The sequence below is a fragment of the Somniosus microcephalus genome, chromosome 7, assembly GCF_052327205.1.
Source record: "Somniosus microcephalus isolate GS21.2 chromosome 7, FLI_Smic_1.0, whole genome shotgun sequence".
NCBI lineage: Eukaryota > Metazoa > Chordata > Chondrichthyes > Squaliformes > Somniosidae > Somniosus > Somniosus microcephalus.
In genome coordinates, this window is record NC_140993.1 from 240390345 (window position 1) to 240408364 (window position 18020).

The 18020-nt window shown below is 47.5% G+C and overlaps 1 protein-coding gene and 1 long non-coding RNA gene across 12 annotated transcripts in view; one reads left to right on the forward strand and one right to left on the reverse strand.

The window, feature by feature from the left end:
* The window catches only part of LOC147115177 (fer-1-like protein 6), a 904394-nt gene that overhangs the window by 477433 nt on the left and 408941 nt on the right, over positions 1 to 18020 (forward strand). The window lies entirely within an intron of this gene.
* LOC147115182 (uncharacterized) overlaps positions 12371 to 18020 on the reverse strand; it is a 75336-nt gene continuing 69686 nt past the window's right edge. For 10 of the 11 annotated variants that reach the window (XR_015079074.1, XR_015079077.1, XR_015079082.1 and 7 more), the window contains 2 exons: positions 17674 to 17765; positions 12371 to 13815 (listed from right to left, as the gene is read on the reverse strand). This is a non-coding gene — a long non-coding RNA (uncharacterized LOC147115182). The other variant, XR_015079078.1, reaches the window with a different exon arrangement.

Genomic DNA, 18020 nt, shown 5'->3' on the forward strand with positions numbered 1-18020 from the left:
TTGCACATTCTCCCCGTGTTTGCGTGGGTTTTCTCCGGGTGTTCCGGTTTCCTCCCACAGTCCAAAGATGTGCAGGTTAGGTTGATTGGCTATGATAAAAATTGACCCTTAGTGATAGGGGGATTAAATACGTGGGGTTACGGGGATAGGGTGGGATATGTGTCGGTGCAGGCTCGATGGGCCGAAATGGCCTCTGTCTGTACTGTGAGGTTTCTGTGATTTCTGTGATTCCCAATTAACTGAATCCTACAGTTACATACAGATATATTGGCCTAGAAATTCAGTTTGGGGCGGCCAGCGCGCTCGCGCCCAGAAAGTACCGCTGCGCGCAGAGCCACTTGCGCCCGCCGGAAATTCAGTTTCAGCGCCCCAACTCGAAGGCGGCCGCTATTCAAGGGTTTCGGCGCCCCCGCTTGGGGCGCTGAAACTGAATATCGGCGCGCTAGGTGCCGCAGCGCCACCCGCTGCGGAGCGGCAGGCTGCGGTACTGCAGGCCTTCCTCCCTCTCTTAAGGGGGAGGTGCCTGCAACAGCGAGATCGCCGCTCGCTAGTGCCGGCAAATGAGCCCGGCACCACGGAGAAGTGCCGGGCTCCCAGAAAACAGCCGGCAATGCCGCGGGGTGGGTGGAGGAGGCCGGGGAAGGAGGTGCGGGCAGGCGGCCGCCGAAAAAGCGGCCGACCGCACCTCCGCCTTAACTCGCCCCACTAACGCTACAGGACGGCCCCGTTTTCTGATCGCTGTTTGCGGCCGCTGCGGAAGAGGCGGCCGCAACTAAGTATGGCGGTCGGGCCGGTAGCGGGGCGATAGCGGGGCACTGCGCACACCGATGACGTCATCGGTGGCGGCGCAGCGCTACTGGCTAACGCCGCCATTACCGCAGCGCTGAATATCGGCGAAAGCTCAGCAAGTGGCGCAAAAGCCCTCTTTGGGCGAAAACTGGGTGCAAAGCCTACTGAATTTCTAGCCCATTGACTCATACTACTGCCTCAGGGAGGCCTGATGAGCTTAGTTCTGCCACCATGCAACATGTGGGCGGGAGCTGGGAAATTGGGCATGGAATCCCTTTCACGGGATCTCCATCTGACCCACGTATGATGCAATCTCCTGGCGGGTCTTAAGTGCTTTGCATAGAATGTGTTTAAAGACATTTAAATGCACAGTATTATGCGGCATTTGTTTTTCCATCCACTATTTTTTGCCACCCCATTTATTTGGCCCCATATAAAACAGTTGCCAAAAATCAGTGGCTGGAAAAAGAACTTCCAGAGACTGAAGAAGAATTTGTCCCCACACTCTATTACTTAACTTAATCCCTTTAATTCTGGTGCACGGCTCTTTAAGGGCTGATGAGATGCCAGATTTCCCACTGCCCCTTTGGCATACTCCCAATGCCAAGTGCTCACTTGAATATGAAATACGGGGAACTCCAAAAGATCTGCAGGGTCAACTCTTCATGAGTTGAAAATCTCATCGCATCTGGTCTCACTGCCATAGCTCTGGGACCGGAAAACATACTCTACTGCTGCAAGCCAAAGTTATCCAATACTTCTGTGTGCTCTAGCTGATCTGTTAATTCCAATAATCCATCATTCTGATTTTCTTTCATCCATTCTGTGTAATCTTGAGCTATTGTTATCTGTGATTTCCTGCAGTTTATTGCTCGATCATTCTTCTGCATCATGTCAAGACCATCCCTGATTCACAGAGTGTAAATTTACTATTGACTTAGTTGTCAAGAGGATTAAATAAGCAGAAAACTAGCTGTAGCTCATAGATGCGTTCTATCAAGGTTCATTATCTCACTGCACCATATTGGATTAAATGTGGGATGTTCACCGGTAATTCATTAAACTAACTTTTCTCAGGTTATGGACAAACAGACTCCAACAAATGTAACCAGTATTTTTCCAAGCCCACTATCTATAACATGCATTAATTATTAAGTATGTATTACACAGAGATTATTTTACCTGTTGATCAACAAATGTTACGCATAATTTGGGATCAATTAAAACTTTGCTGATTTTTATCAGTTTGCCCATAATCCCAGAATTCATCTTGGGAAGTCACTCTGCCTTGTAAATCTTAATGCTCCAAAAAGACCAAAATCATTCTGCTGGAATTCCTTTGGGAAGCATGAGGTTTCTGGAAGAAGAATTCATTGAAAGGCACCAAACACAACCTCAATAATGCTTAATAAGAAAATGTAGGGCTGGATTTTCTCAATGGGGACGAGTTGGAGGCGGGACTGCTGCTTGTCGTGTCAATGTCAATGTCCCGCCTCCATCATCCTCTGACCAACCAGAGGGATTTTCCCCTGATTGACCTTGTTAAGCCTGCTCTGCAGGCTCAGCAGGCCAATTAGGGAGGAAGTCACTGACAGATCACGTCAACGTCTGACGTGCTATCTGTCAAGACTTCTTGAAAGAAGAAATGTCAGCGTTTGACAGCTCTGTGAAGCTGTCAAACACTGACATTCTCTTTAGTTCGATGAGTTCTTGTGTTCAGAACTCATCAAACCTTTCAACTTTGTCGATTTCAGATGGCTGTTGGTTTGGAGGATCCAACAGCCAGTCTGTGAAATCGACAAGGAGGATGTCGGGTCTCCCAATCCAGGGTGGATGAAGGCTGTAGGAAGAAAACAAGGTACTTACCACTCCACACTTGCACCCATCACTCACTTCTACATCTTACTTCCAGGTGCCTCCGACCCCCGCAGACCTCCTTCACGTCTCCTCCAACCCGGCGGGGTTCTCCGATGTCGGGAAGCCTTCACCTGTGAAGGTAAAATGGCACTAATCCTTTTTTCTGCCTGTTAACTACCTGTTAACAGGCAATTAAAAGGATTTAATGCCTTTCCTGCCTCCAAGAGACAGGACCTGAAGCAGCACATCATCCCGCCTCTGGGCAAAAGGGCACAGAGGTGGGATGAGGGCAGGTTTGCCATCTGCCCCCACTTTCTGCTATTTTACCGGCAGTCCCGCCTCCATGCCCACCTCCTCGGGGCTTGGAAAATCCAGCCTGTAGACTCTGTTGTTCTGGGTTTTCTATGGCTTTTCCAATGAAATTATGCCAGACGGGTGGGAGAATCCGAGCAGAAATGTGACCCCATAAAGTCTGACAGAGTTTTTGCATAATGGTTTACAATGAGAAGAGGTCATTTGGTCCATCGAACTCATCCTACCAATTCATTAAGCAATCATACTATATTTCCCATCACGCTTTGTGACAGTCATGAGGTAAGTTAGTGGTGAACTGAATTTCAGAAGAAGTATTTATAACTAAAAAATGTCACCCTCTGGAAAATTGTCGATGATGACACCTGCGTAACATGCATCACATCTTGTCACATAACAGGCAAAACTAAGAGATTTGTTCGCCTATGCCACAGAGATTGTGATGATTGGCTCAATAAATGGATGCACATCAACTCACTCGTGTCTCGCATGTGACACAGATTTTTCTTTAGGTCGTCCATTACCCCATTTTATTTTCTGTGACTGCCCCTCACATGACAAACTGGTTCAATTGCATCTGTTCAGTCTGCTATTGGTGAACATATAGCCCATTAATTAAATTACTTTTACAGTATTAGTTGGGTGTAAAGAGGGACAGTCCAGGGTACAAACTCTAGTATCTCAATTTTAGCATAAATGAATGAGGGCAAAATGTATTTTAATTTTCATATAAATTATGCAGATAAATCATCACTAAATATTCTTGATACGAGAAGATTTAAAATGCCTTGAATGGTTGCATTTAATACACTCCCCACTAAAAGGGTATTCCACATCCCCAAGCCTCTAATTAAAAACTAGGCAGTGAAGACTTTACATAGGTTTCTTTTAACAAATATAAAGCATGTTATTTGATACTAGAACCTATGAATTAATTTCAGTTAGCAAGCACTGCCTGTTAATTCCGATGACTTTTGAAGCCCAGATCAGACTCAATTTTTCTGATTAGTCAAGGACTATAAAAATATGTACCTCTCAATATAATTCGAATGAGCTGAACCCCTGAGCTTTCACTGTGTTCCCTTTCTGTGAGACAGCAGTGTCACACTTTACATAACCTCTAATTGTTGCTTCAATATCTTGGGGATCTGTTAAAACGGCCCATTTGTAATGAAACATGTGACCTGTGGGGGTGGGTGTCAGGGGTGGGGGGGGGGAAGGAAGACTTGTTAAGGACACTGGGGGCTGTAAATGAAAGGGTTAATGAGTGCTTTGTCATTCATTTTGGCAATGGATTCCTCTGGAGTCACACTGCACCTGTCACATGAAGTAGTATCATTCACCAGATAAATGTGTTGTCATGTGTGCCCACAGTTCTCCCCCACTTATAATCACTGATATCAAGGAAAGATTATAAAACATTCAGATCTGAGGACATGAAAAGAACATTTTAATTGATTTTAGAGTGTGCCAATGTCTGCCAAAGTGATATCTCCCATATTTTAGTTATTTATCATCACTGTGAATGATGACTCCACGGGCCAGTGACATTGATTGCTCGCACACTGTAAACACACATGTGCTGGTACAGTTAATTTCACCACAGGTTGCAGGCTGACTCGTAACAGTGCTTATGATCAGTATATCTGTTGAATCTGATGAGTTCCCACCAGTTGCTTCATGGGGAACCTGGCTGGTGACAAACTGAACATCCTGGAACTGCAGTTGATGAACAAGTTATCTTCTCTCTAATTCTCACCCAGGAGTCTGTGAATGTGTCAGAATTATTAACGCTCAGAGCCTACACTCTCATAAGAACATAAGAAATAGGAGCAGGATTGACCATTCGAACCTGCTACGCCATTCAATAAGATCACGGCTTATCCTCAACCTCATCACCACTTTCCTGCACTATCCCAATATCCCTTGATTCCCTTAATATTCAAAAATCTACCGATCTCTGTCTTGAATATACTCAATGACTGAGCCTCCACAGCCCTCTGGGGTAGAGAATTCCAAAGATTCACCACCCTGTGAGTGAAGAAATTTCTCCTCATCTCAGTCCTAAATGGCCGACCCCTTATTTTGAGACTGTGACCCCTGGTTCTAGACTCCCCAGCCAGGGAAACATCCTCCCCTGCATCTACCCTGTCAAGCCCTATAAGAATTTTGTATGTTTCAATGAGATCACCTCTCATTCTTCTAAACTCTAGAGAATATAGGCCTAGCCTACTCAATATGTCCTCATAGGACAATCCCCCCATTCCAGGAAGCCATGTACTACTCCCTAAAATTATGTGGCAGAGGAACATTAGTGTGGCTGTCCAGCTGTTGGAAATTGTTACCTCTTCCTCAACTAGCTGAAGTGAATAAAAGAAATTAAGTTACAAACAACTCATTGAGTCGTGCCCCCTTTGGGGCGCTGACTTTGCTGGGGCGGTACTTTTAGCGGCCCCGCGGCTAAAATTCACCAGTAGCACCCCAAGAGGGAAGCGGGTTGCTACTGGAAGCGCCCTGCCTCCCTCTTGGGGTGCTGTGAGTAAATATTGCAGCACATCACACCGCGGTACTGCAGGCCTTCCTCCCCTTCTTAAAGGGGAGGGGCCTAGTGCAGCGCGACCCGGGGCCCAGCTGGGCCACCAGGGATCGGAGTGCCGGCAAAAGAGCCCGGCACTCAAGAGAAGTGCCGGGCTCATGGAGTGCAGCTGGCACTCCGCGGGGTTGCTGCAGAGGAGGCCAGGGACGGCAGAGGGGGCAGGTGCTGGCAGGCGGCCAGCAACAAAAATGGCCGCCTGGCACCTCTCCTTTAATGTGCGCCGCCCCGGCCGCAGGTAGGCCCCCCTGACCCCGTCGGACATAGCGTCCGGCGGTAAGTCAGGGGGCGCTACCGAAGATTGCGGCCAGGGTGTGAGCGGGGCGCTGTGCACAGCGATTATGTCATCGCCGGCGGCGCAGTGCCACAGGGCGCTAACGGTTACCGCCGTCGCTAACCTCCCGCTGAATTTTGTGGGAGGTGTTGGCGGCACTGCGCCCAGGCGCTAGTTAGGGCGCTAACGGGAGACGCAAAGCAACCGAATTTCTAGGCCATACTATATTGCTCATCACAGCACCTTCCTTTGCATGAGCTTCTAGGTCTTATCTTCAGTGAACATTTCCTATGTCATTCATCTGTTTAGCTGACTGCATCTACCATAAAACATGATGGAATGGATCTATCATAAATCACGGAAGGGGTGTGAATAATTACACTATAGGATTGTGCTCAACAGGAAAGTCAAAAAGATTTATGAACAAAATAACTCAGATGGCTGATGAAAGCCTTATATTCTCACTTTGCTCATAGTCAGCTGGTGGAAAATGTATTTTTTTTTAAACTAGTTCATTTTCCGTGGTGTGCACATGGAGTTAAGATCTCATGAGGGCTTGAAGAGAAGCATGGGATAATTGGAGGAGAGGAAAGGGGGAAGAGGAAGTGGGGGAAGGGGGATAGAAGGGGAGAGGGAGAATTGGGGAGGAGGAGCACGAGAGGGTGCGTAAGGTGAGGAGGTGGGGGGTGGGGTAAGAAAGTGGAGGAGGGCCAGGGAAGGGGAGTAAGGGAAAAGGAGGGGAATGGGGAGAGGAGGCGAATGGGTACGGGAGGGAGCCAGGGGGAAATCAAGAAACTAGCTCAGCATAGGCTGGGGCAAGCTGGAAAAATATCTCAAGGGGAAAGCTGAAAATACTTTCAGTATGTGGGGGAAGGATTGCTTCAACAGGTGGAGGCCAGGAAAATATACTCAGAAACATGAGGGGTGGCTAAGGAAGAGTGCTGGGTGGGGGAGAGCCATGTTCATGCGAGGGTGGGGTGGAGAAGTGATGCTCAGCAGGTAGAAGGTACAAGGATTGGCATGGAAACCATGACCAGCAGGGCGAAGGGGGCAGCAGACAGCATGGGGGAAGGTCAGATATATTTTCAATTCACCTAAAGCTGCATTGCATACTAACTTTGTGTGGCTCTAAACTGAGAATATTCACAGCTCAGGTACTTCATGACTAATTGATGTCTCGATGATCAAATTTGCAAGGGACACAAATAATTTTCAGGGCAGGAGGGAAAGAACACTAATCATCGAAAGCGGAGAGTTTAGCAGACAAACTATCACGGGGAACATCATATTCTAAAAAAATCACCTCAAGTTGGCGATTTTGGTGACACATGGGGAAACAGGGTAACCAGGGCCAGGTGCAACCCATGCATCAGGGCGAGAGAGCTGTTGAGTATGTTCAAAACTGAGATAAAACTGAAAACAGAAAAATCCATAGATTTTTGGGCATTAAGGGACTCAAGGGATATGGGGATAGTGCAGGAAGGTGGAGTTGATGTGGAACATCAGCCATGATCTTATTGAATGGCGGAGCAGGCTCGAGTGGCCGAATGGGCTACTCCTGCTCCTATTTCTTATGTTCTTAAAAATTGACACAAAGAAGAAGCTATTAGGAGGGGTGACTAAAAACTTGGCCAAAGAGGTAGGTTTTAAGGAGCGTCTTAAAGGAGGAGAAAGAGGTCGCGAGGTTTAGGGAGGGAAATCCAAAGCTTAGGGTCTAGACAGTTTAAGACCTTCCACCAATTGTGGAGCGAAGAGGATGGGGGATGCAAAAGAGGTCAGAGTTGGAGGAACCCTGAGTACTTGGAGGGTTGAAGGGCTGGAGGAGGTTACAGAGATAGGGAGGGGGCGAGGCTATGGAGGGATTTGAACACAAGCGCGAGAATTTGAGGCATTGCCAGACCAGGAGCCAATGTAGGTCAGTGAGCACAGGGGTAATATGAGAATGGGATTTGGTGCGAGTCAGGTTATGAGCAGCAGAGTTTTGGATGAGCTCAAGTTTATGAAGGGTGAAAGGTGGGAGGTCAGCCAGGAGAACATTGGAACAGTTGAGTCTGGAGGTAGCCAAAGCAAGAATAAGGGTGTAACTTAAATACATTTCCTGCATGGTTTGAGGCTACTTTGTCGGAATTAAATCTGTACCTTAGCGACAACATAACCTTCGATAACGCAGTGGCCCAGTAATTCGATTGCACGCGAAAACAGGCCCACAGGGAGCTGTACCCGCCTGATCACATGTGAAATTGATACTGGGACCTCATTAAAATGGTGTGGAGATGCCGGAGTTGGACTGGGGTGGACAAATGTAAGAAATCACACAACACCAGGTTATAGTCCAACAGCTTTATTTGAAATCACAAGCTTTCGGAGCGCTGCTCCTTCTTCAGGTGAAGTGGAGAAATGCATAAAGACACAGCTTATATAGTCAGAGAATCATGTCAGATGTTTACAGGTAACCTTTCCAACTGCCATTTATCACACCTCGGCAGAGAGATAATCACAGCAGTCAAAGGTGTGAATGGTGTCCAAACAGGTCAGTCAGGGAAACAGTACATCAAAGAACAATGAGGTGGGGCCACAAGGGGTCAAATATTGCAGATGCTGGGGTCTGTATGAAAAACAAAAAAAGACAAAAAACATTTTTTTTGGCTGGAAATCACAGCAGGTCTGGCCGCATCTGTGTAGAGAGAACAAGCCAATGTCGACTCGAGTCTGGATGACCCTGCATCAGGTGGGGTTACATGTAGCGTGACATGAACCCAAGATCTCGGTTAAGGCCGTCCTCATGGGTGCGGAACTTGGCTATCAGTTTCTGCTCGACGATTTTGCGTTGTCGTGTGTCTCGAAGGCCACCTTGGAGAATGCTCAAGCTGTCAGGAGATGCATCAATGCCAGATTCATCAGCCGCACTCACAAGACAGTCCAGAATGTCACCCGAGCACAACACAACGCCATCCACGCTCTCAAGACCAACTGCAACATCGTCATCAAACCAGCAGACAAAGGAGGTGCCATCGTCATACAGAACAGAACGGACTATTGCAAAGAAGTATACTGACAACTGGACAACCAGGAACACTACAGACAGTTACCCGCAGATCCGACCAAAGAACACACCCGCCAACTCAACAGACTGATCAAAACCTTCGATCCAGACCTTCAAAGCATCCTACATGCTCTCATCCCACGTACTCCCCGCGTGGGTGACTTCTACTGCCTCCCAAAGATACACAAAGCCAACACACCTGGACGTCCTATCGCATCAGGCAACGGAACCCTGTGTGAGAACCTCTCTGGATATGTCGAGGGCATCCTGAAACCCATCGTACAGGGAACCCCCAGCTTCTGTCGCGACACTACAGACTTCTTACAGAAGCTCAGCACCCACGGACCAGTTGAACCAGGAACACTCCTCGCCACGATGGACGTCTCGGCACTCTACACCAGTATCCCCCACGATGACGGCATCGCTGCGACAGCCTCAGTACTCAACACCAACAACAGCCAATCTCCAGATGCCATCCTACAACTCATCCGCTTCATCCTTGACCACAATGTCTTCACCTTCGACAACCAGTTCTTTACCCAAACACACGGAACAGCCATGGGGACCAAATTCGCACCCCAATACGCAAACATCTTCATGCACAAGTTCGAGCAAGACTTCTTCGCTGCACAGGATCTCCAACCAACGCTATACACCAGATACATCGACGACATTTTCTTCCTATGGACCCACGGCGAAGAATCACTGAAAAGACTACACGATAACATCAACAAGTTCCATCCCACCATCAAACTCACCATGGACTACTCCTCAGAATCAGTCTCATTCCTGGACACACGAATCTCCATCAAAGACGGACACCTCAGCACTTCACTCTACCGCAAGCCCACGGACAACCTCACGATGCTTCACTTCTCCAGCTTCCACCCTAACCACGTTAAAGAAGCCATCCCCTATGGACAAGCCCTGCGAATACACAGGATCTGCTCAGACGAGGAGGAACGCGATGGACACCTACAGACACTGAAAGACGCCCTTGTAAGAACGGGATATGGCGCTCGACTCATCGATCGACAGTTCCGACGGGCCACAGCGAAAAATCGCATAGACCTCCTCAGAAGACAAACACGGGACACAACCAACAGAGTACCCTTCGTCGTCCAGTACTTCCCCGGAGCGGAGAAACTACGCCATGTTCTTCGCAGCCTTCAACATGTCATCGATGACGACGAACACCTCGCTAAGGCCATCCCCACGCCTCCACTACTCGCTTTCAAACAGCCGCCTAACCTCAAACAGACCATCGTTCGCAGCAAATTACCCAGCTTCCAGGAGAACAGCGACCACGACACCACACAACCCTGCCACAGCAACCTCTGCAAGACATGCCAGATCATCAACACAGATACCATCATCACACGTGAGGACACCACCCACCAGGTACATGGTACATACTCATGTGACTCGGCCAACGTTGTCTACCTCATACGTTGCAGGAAAGGATGCCCCGGAGCATGGTACATCGGCGAGACCATGCAGACACTGCGACAACGGATGAACGGACACCGCGCAACAATCACCAGGCAGGAGTGTTCCCTCCCAGTCGGGGAACACTTCAGCAGTCAAGGACATTCAGCCTCCGATCTTCGGGTAAGCATTCTCCAAGGTGGCCTTCGAGACACACGACAACGCAAAATCGTCGAGCAGAAACTGATAGCCAAGTTCCGCACCCATGAGGACGGCCTTAACCGAGATCTTGGGTTCATGTCACGCTACATGTAACCCCACCTGATGCAGGGTCATCCAGACTCGAGTCGACATTGGCTTGTTCTCTCTACACAGATGCGGCTGGACCTGCTGTGATTTCCAGCCAAAAAAAATGTTTTTTGTCTGTTTTTTTGTTTTTCATACAGACCCCAGCATCTGCAATATTTGACCCCTTGTGACCCCACCTCATTGTTCTTTGATGTAATGTTTCCCTGACTGACCTGTTTGGACACCATTCACACCTTTGACTGCTGTGATTATCTCTCTGCCGAGGTGTGATAAATGGCAGTTGGAAAGGTTACCTGTAAACATCTGACATGATTCTCTGACTATATAAGCTGTGTCTTTATGCATTTCTCCACTTCACCTGAAGAAGGAGCAGTGCTGTGATTTCAAATAAAGCTGTTGGACTATAACCTGGTGTTGTGTGATTTCTTACACTCATTAAAATGATTCAGGCATTCACCATATCACGTAAAATTATAATGACACAACGCAGGAAACAAGCCTTATTATTCACAGGATCTGACGTTCATGGCAGTTCAGACGACATACACTTACCCGGCTGATTGTAAATAGTTGCCACATCTATCTTGAATATTCCTATCAGAGTTTTCTTAAAAGGGATTTTGTTGGTACTGAATACCTATGTGATACAACGGAGGAGAAGCATCATCCACAAATTCCCTTTTGAAAGTTATTATTGAATTTGCTTCCACCACCCTTTCAGGCAGTGCATTCCAGATCACAACAACTCGCTGGGTAAAACAATGTTTCCTCATGTCGCATCTGGTTCTTTTGCCAATTACCTTCCATCTGTGTTCTCTGGTTACCAACCCTTCTGCCACTGGAAACAGTTTCTCCTTATTAAAACCTCTCATGATTTTGAACACCTCTATCAAATCTCCTCTCAACCTTCTCTGCTCTAAGGAGAACAACCTCAGATTCTCCAGTCTATCCACGTAACTGAAGTCTTTCATCCCTGGTACCATTCCAGTAAATCTCCTCTGCACCCTCTCTAAGGCCTTGACATCCTTCCTAAAGTGCGGTGCCCAGAATTGGCCACAATACTCCAGTTGAGGCCTAACCAGTGATTTATAAAGGTTTGGCATAACTTCCTTGCTTTTGTACTCTTGCTTCTATTAATAAAGCCAAGGATCCCATATGTCTTTTTAACAGCCTTCTCAACTTGTCCTGCCACCTTCAAAGACTTGTACGTACACCCCCAGCTCTCTCTGTTCCTGCACCCCCTTTAAAATTGTATTATTTAGTTTATATTGCCTCTCCTCATTCTTCCGACCAAATTGAATCACTTCACACTTCTTTACGTTAAATTTCATCTGCCACGTGTCTGCCCATTTCACCAGTCTATCTATGTCCTCCTGAAGTCTGTTACTATCCTCCTCACTGTTTACTGCATTTCTGAGTTTTGTGTCATCTGCAAACTTTGAAATTATGCTCTGTATACCCAAGTCCAGGTCATTAATATATATATCAAAAAGAGCAGTGATCCTAATACCAACGCCTGGGGGCCACCACTGTATACTTCCCTCCAATCTGAAAAACAACTGTTCACCACTACTCTCTGCTTTCTCTCCCTTACCCGATTTTGTATTCATGCTGCCACTCTCCCTTTAATTCCATGGGCTTTAATTTGGCTAACAAGATATGATGTGATATTTTATCAAACGCCTTTTGAAAGACCATGTACACAACATCAACCGTACTACCCTCATCAACCCTCTCCTTTACTTCATCAAAGAACTCAATCAGGTTAGTCAAACATGATTTTTATTTAATATAATAAATTCATGCTGAGTCTCATTTATTAACTCATACTTTTCCAAGCGACGATAAATTTTGTCCCAGATTATTGTCTCTAAAAGTTTCCGACGTTCGGCTGACTGGCCTGTAGTTACCGGGTTTATCCCCCTCCCCTATTTTGAACAGGGGTGTAACATTTGTAATCCTCCAGTCCTCTAGCACCAGCCCCATATCTAAGGAGGATTGGAAGGTTGTGGCCAGAGCCTCCGCAATTTCCACACTTACTCCCCTTGTAACCTAGGATGCATTCCATCCTGGCTATCCAATATCACTACTATCTCCTCCTTTACTGCTACATTGGCAGCTTCCTCTTCTCTAGTGAAGCCATACAAGAAGATCTCCTCCATAACCAGCCCCACCCTTCCTTTGTCTACCCTATTACTATTTATAAGTTTATAAAAGACTTTTGGGTTCCCTTTTAGGTTAGCTGCTAATCTGTTCTTATATTCTCTTTTTGCTCCTCTCATTCTCTTTTTTTGGATCTCCTTTGTACTTCTTGGAACAAAAGCTGCTACCATGGTGACATCTGTGAATTCAGAAGGAGAGCTGGTTTTGGATTGCTCAGTAAAATCAAAGATAGTGGCAGAATGCGAGAACTAATCAGATATTTCAACAAAAGGACTGCCTGGTTGGGGATATGTTGAAAATCGTAAAATGATTAATTGTTAAGAAAAAAAATACACAGCAAATTCATACTTGGTGAGGGTACCTTCAAGCTGTGAACTGCACCGTAAAGAGCATGATCTTGTGAGTCAGCCTCGGTGCATAAAGGGGTAAAACTTTGTTGGCCCTCTCATTAATATATGCCTGTTTTAGCCAGCCATCTCAGATGCCTGAAAATCACCTGAGGCCAATATGGCATTAGACATTTCTCAGGCACCCTTGGGGTGCAAGGCATAGCCTTACAAAATTGGTAATTTTCCCACATTACAACAGTGACTACACTTCAAAAATACACCATTGGCTGTAAAGCGCTTTGAGATGTCCGGTGGTCATGAAAGGCGCTATATAAATGCAAGTCTTTCTTTTCTTTCTGTCCCACATTTTTCATCTGGAAAACAGGTGCAACGATGGCCAATTTCTACCCCAAATGTTGTAAGTGTGATGTGTACCAAACAGAACTCTAAATCTCAGGTGACCCGAATTGAAGCTCATTTGCTGAATGGTCCCTACGTTGTCCTGCTTCCACTTGGCGACAGCAGGTGCTATGGTTTCCCTCTAAAATACAGAGTCCCACTCCACGTCTTCACCAATCTACATCTTACGCCGTGCATTTCCACTCCATGTTTTGGAGGAAGCGGCAGCGCTCCAGCTGCGAACATGCTGGGGCTGAAACTCCCCGAGGATTCTCCTGCCTTGTTCGCAATAACTTCGGCGGAAGGAGCCACGTAAATCCTGGAAAAAATACAAGGTAAACAGCGGATGAGCGGGAGAACCCTGGCGGAGATCCACCCCCATTGAATCTACTTAACCAGCGGAAATCTACCAATTTGAGGGCGGTGCCGGAATCAGGCACGAGTGATCGCCATGCGCTTCATGAGCCACATTGGAATCTGGCGGCTTTGTCAGTTCTAATCCCGTTCTGAGCCATAATTCAGTAGGTCTTGGAAACAGAACAGACGACTCAAGTGGAATTCACTGCTCTGTATTATAGGTTTTGTGCCAAATTTATGCCACTCTGTGACATACATTTGGTGTGAAGTTCTTATTACAAGAGTAAGCTAAATCAATATAATGCTGATTCTACCCATGTTGTGTATAAACAGTTTCACCTCTGCTAACGAATATGAATAACTGCCGTATAGGCCAACATTTTGAACGGCAGTTTCCAAACAAATGCTCATCCCCGGGTTCTAGCTGGCAAGCCAGCAACTCCAATCAGATAATGGGGATTATTTTGGCCAAAGGATGAAAACAGGTGTAGGAACGTGGGTTCCTAACTAAAAGACTGAGTTCTGCTCAGGCAATCAAACAAAATGAACTTTAATGAAATAAATAGGTTTAAACAAGAAACTGCAGGATAACATCGAATGTAAGTCTGCTCTCTTCAGAGGCTCCATGAGGACTGCCTACGGCGGTCCTGGGCTGACGTCATGACGTTCTTCCCGCCAGTGGGGGATCACGTGATGAACGGCGTGACGTCATCACGTTTTAACTGCGCTGTTAAAGTGACCACGCTCTGTACAGTTAAACAGCATAAATAAAGATACAGACTCAGGCTGTAGCTAACATGTTGTTAAAGGAATTATATACAAACGATCTGAATCCTTTGGTGGCTCCGCCACACAGGCACTAAATGGGTGGAGTGTTAATAAGAAACGTCGGTTTGAAATTCCGGATTTAGCATGCAATTTTTGGGCTAATTGATGATTACTATGATTTGAATGTGCCTGCAGGTATTAACCAGAAACCTACAGGTTTAGCTCTCAAATGCTGATTAGAAGCAATTTTCGTGGAGCTGTATATGTAGCCTGCACTCACCCACTTCCACTGAAGGTGTGGAGCGAGATGTCTGAGAGTGGAAGGATGTCGCAAGGAGCAAGACAGAGGGCGGCCAAGTTCTCCGATGTGGCACTGGAGGTCCTGGTGGAGGAGGTAGCGAGGAGGAGGGATGTCCTCAACCCGCATGGGGGAAGGAGGCCACAGAGGCAGCTGATGCGCCGCTTGTGGGAAGAGATCGCCTGGGCAGTCACAGCCAGGAGCTCTGGCCGCAGGACATGGCTCCAGTGCCACAAGAAATGTAATGATTTGACACGAGCGGTCAAGGTAAGATCCCATTTCACAAACGCACTTCTCAATAACTGCACCACCAACATCACAACACACTGCATCCGCCATCTAACTATACACTGACATTCACACACCACACACTATTGTGTCCTTCACAGGCACTACTCACACCTCAGACACATCTCCACAGCTATTCAACTGTGCAAGGCATCACACACACAAATACCCCTGCCAATACACTCATTAACAATCATCACTCTTTCTCATCCAGAAAAAATTAGCACATAACAGGCGGCAGCAGGACCTGACCGGGGGAAGGGCAGCACGAATTCATGATGTCACTCCATTGAGGAGGCAGTGCTGGCAGTGATCGGGAAGCGAGTAGCAGACTCTGTGGCCAGAGGCAGAGCAGGGGGCATCCCGCATAGAGTAATGTAGCCACTACAGCTTCCTTGCACATGCTGAACTATTCCTGATCCCTACACCCAAAGCTATCCTCACTCCTAAGCTCCATATGGTCTCATCACACACACCCTCCTATAGTGGCCACATGTGATGCTCCCTAACCCTTCCAGCTTTATCACTGCAGGCTCCCAGGAGCAAGATGCACTTCGCCCCATGGAGCAGGTTCAGCAAGAGCACCAGCCACCTCGGCCCCTGGAGGAAGTGGAGGAAGATGGGGAGGAGGAGGAGGAGACCGAGGATGAATGCATTGCGTCAATGGCTACCACTGTCGCAGGCACCAGCTCAGAGACTGGCACCACACGCAAGTTAGAGGCTAGCTTAGCAGAGGGATCTTCACAGTGGAATGCACCGGGCACTAGCAGACAGTAGCCATGCCAAGTAGAAGGGACACCACAGGTGTCACCTTTCCAGGGGGGCAAGGTCACATATTAGATCTGCTGCAGAGGAGACAGATTAAGACCCCACAGGGCCAAGCTTCAGAAGAAGGATGATGGGTGTGACAAACCAAATGCTTGGTGCAATGGACAACCTGCTTGAAAGCCTACAGGTCGTGGCTAGATGGATGGAGGAGTCCGTTTCCACCTTGGTCCATGCTTGGATGCAGAGCCTGGAACCCATCCTCTCCAGTGTGGAGAGGCTTGTGACTTCCAGCCAGCGACCGGTGGAGCCAGACGTCTTGCAGTCTCTTATGACTGAAGTTGCAGCTTTCATTGCAGTCATTGCAGCCTGCATGGAGCTGCAAACTGCTGCAATAGAAGCTCGGGCAGCTGCCATGGTGGCTCTGGGCTCCTGGGTTGAAAGGGGCTTGCGGGGTGTCTCGGCTGCCCAGAGATCTGTCCTCCAGATCATCACTGGGCGGGCTGAACAGATGCCCTGAGGTAGTGGCGTGGGAATCATGGAGCAGGAACCTACTGGCCTCTCTCCGGATGGCAGCATTGCTGCTCCCTCCCCCGCCACTGCACCATTGCCCTTGCCGTTGCCCGTCAGCCAGACGGCCCTGACTGCTGAAGTCCATGCTGAGATGGTGCAGTCTGAGGCTGGGCCATCACGGCCCACAGCCACTCGAGGGCAACCCAGGAGAACATCTGAACTGCCCTCTTCAGACTCTCAGCAGCCATCCACCTCGCCAGCAGCTTCCACTGGGGTTGCACCGTAGAAGCACCAGAGTAGGTGAGGGCACTTGTAGATAGCCACCAAGGGTAAGCACCAGGGTGCATCATTGAATATTTGTAAGTGATGTTGGTTCTGTCATTTGTTTCTGATGTATATAAACAGTGATGATGGTAATTGGGTAGTGGTGGAATCGGTGGTCTTTTTTATTGTGATCTGCATGGGGAAGGGGCTGAAAGGATTGAGTGCAGATGTTGGACTGCCTCTGGTCTTTTCTGGCAATAGGGAATGATATGTAGTCATTCCTCAGAGCATATAGAGCCTTACTGACCTCCCTTATGCAGAAGTGCACAGAGGATTGTGAGATGTGACTTATATCACATATGGCAGCCTGGAAGGTTCCAGTAGCATAAAAGTTAAATGCTACTGGAGCTGCCTTGACTGCCACAGGCAATGCCGTCCTCGCTGTGCTGCAACGTCTGAGCCTTCCTTCCACGAGGCCACAGATCTCTGTAATGCCCTCCTAAGTAAAGTGCAGCCTCCCACAGTCAAAATGGTCTGCTGTTAGTCACTGTCTAGGCTCACAATTCAACAATGGCCATTTGAGCAAGGTTGCCAGAGGGTTGACAGTGCCCGTATAACAGGATCTCAGCTTAAGATGGGAGGAAAACTGGGGGAAAATACAGGTGGTGGCCAGGAAATTGGTCTTGCACTGGAAACCGGTGCAAAGTGGGCGGTGCTCACTGGAATTTGTGCCTTGGATCTCATCTACATAATACAACAAAAGCCAATTGGATGTCCTGATTCGGCTCGTTTTTCAGGGCTCTGGAAGTTCATAGGTAAGTCCTGTGGGGGAGACAAATGGGAGGAGGTGCGAGCACGGACTGGCAGCAGCCGAAGTATTCTGCTCCTCCTGACTCCACATTAAGGTAAGTAAAAAAAACTTACATGTTCTTCAGTGGCTTCCATCAGTCCCTTTAATGACCTCTGGTTAGGCTGCTGCAGTCTGGAAACACTGAGTGAAGCTTGCACGGTGCATGCTGTGGAAATTGACATTATACTTAGCATGCTGGGTAGAATAAAATGGCCAAGTAAAAGAACAAACTTGCTTAGGTTGTAGCTAAAGCAAGAAAAAGTAGATATGTCACAACGTGTCCAGGACCAAGAGATCTCTCATAATACCCACCCACATTGAGGATGTGATAACAGCTATAATTGACTCACTAGCACAAGGGAGGCATAAGGCTATAGAATAGATAAACTATGAATGATTGTCGCTAGACAAAGAAGCAAAA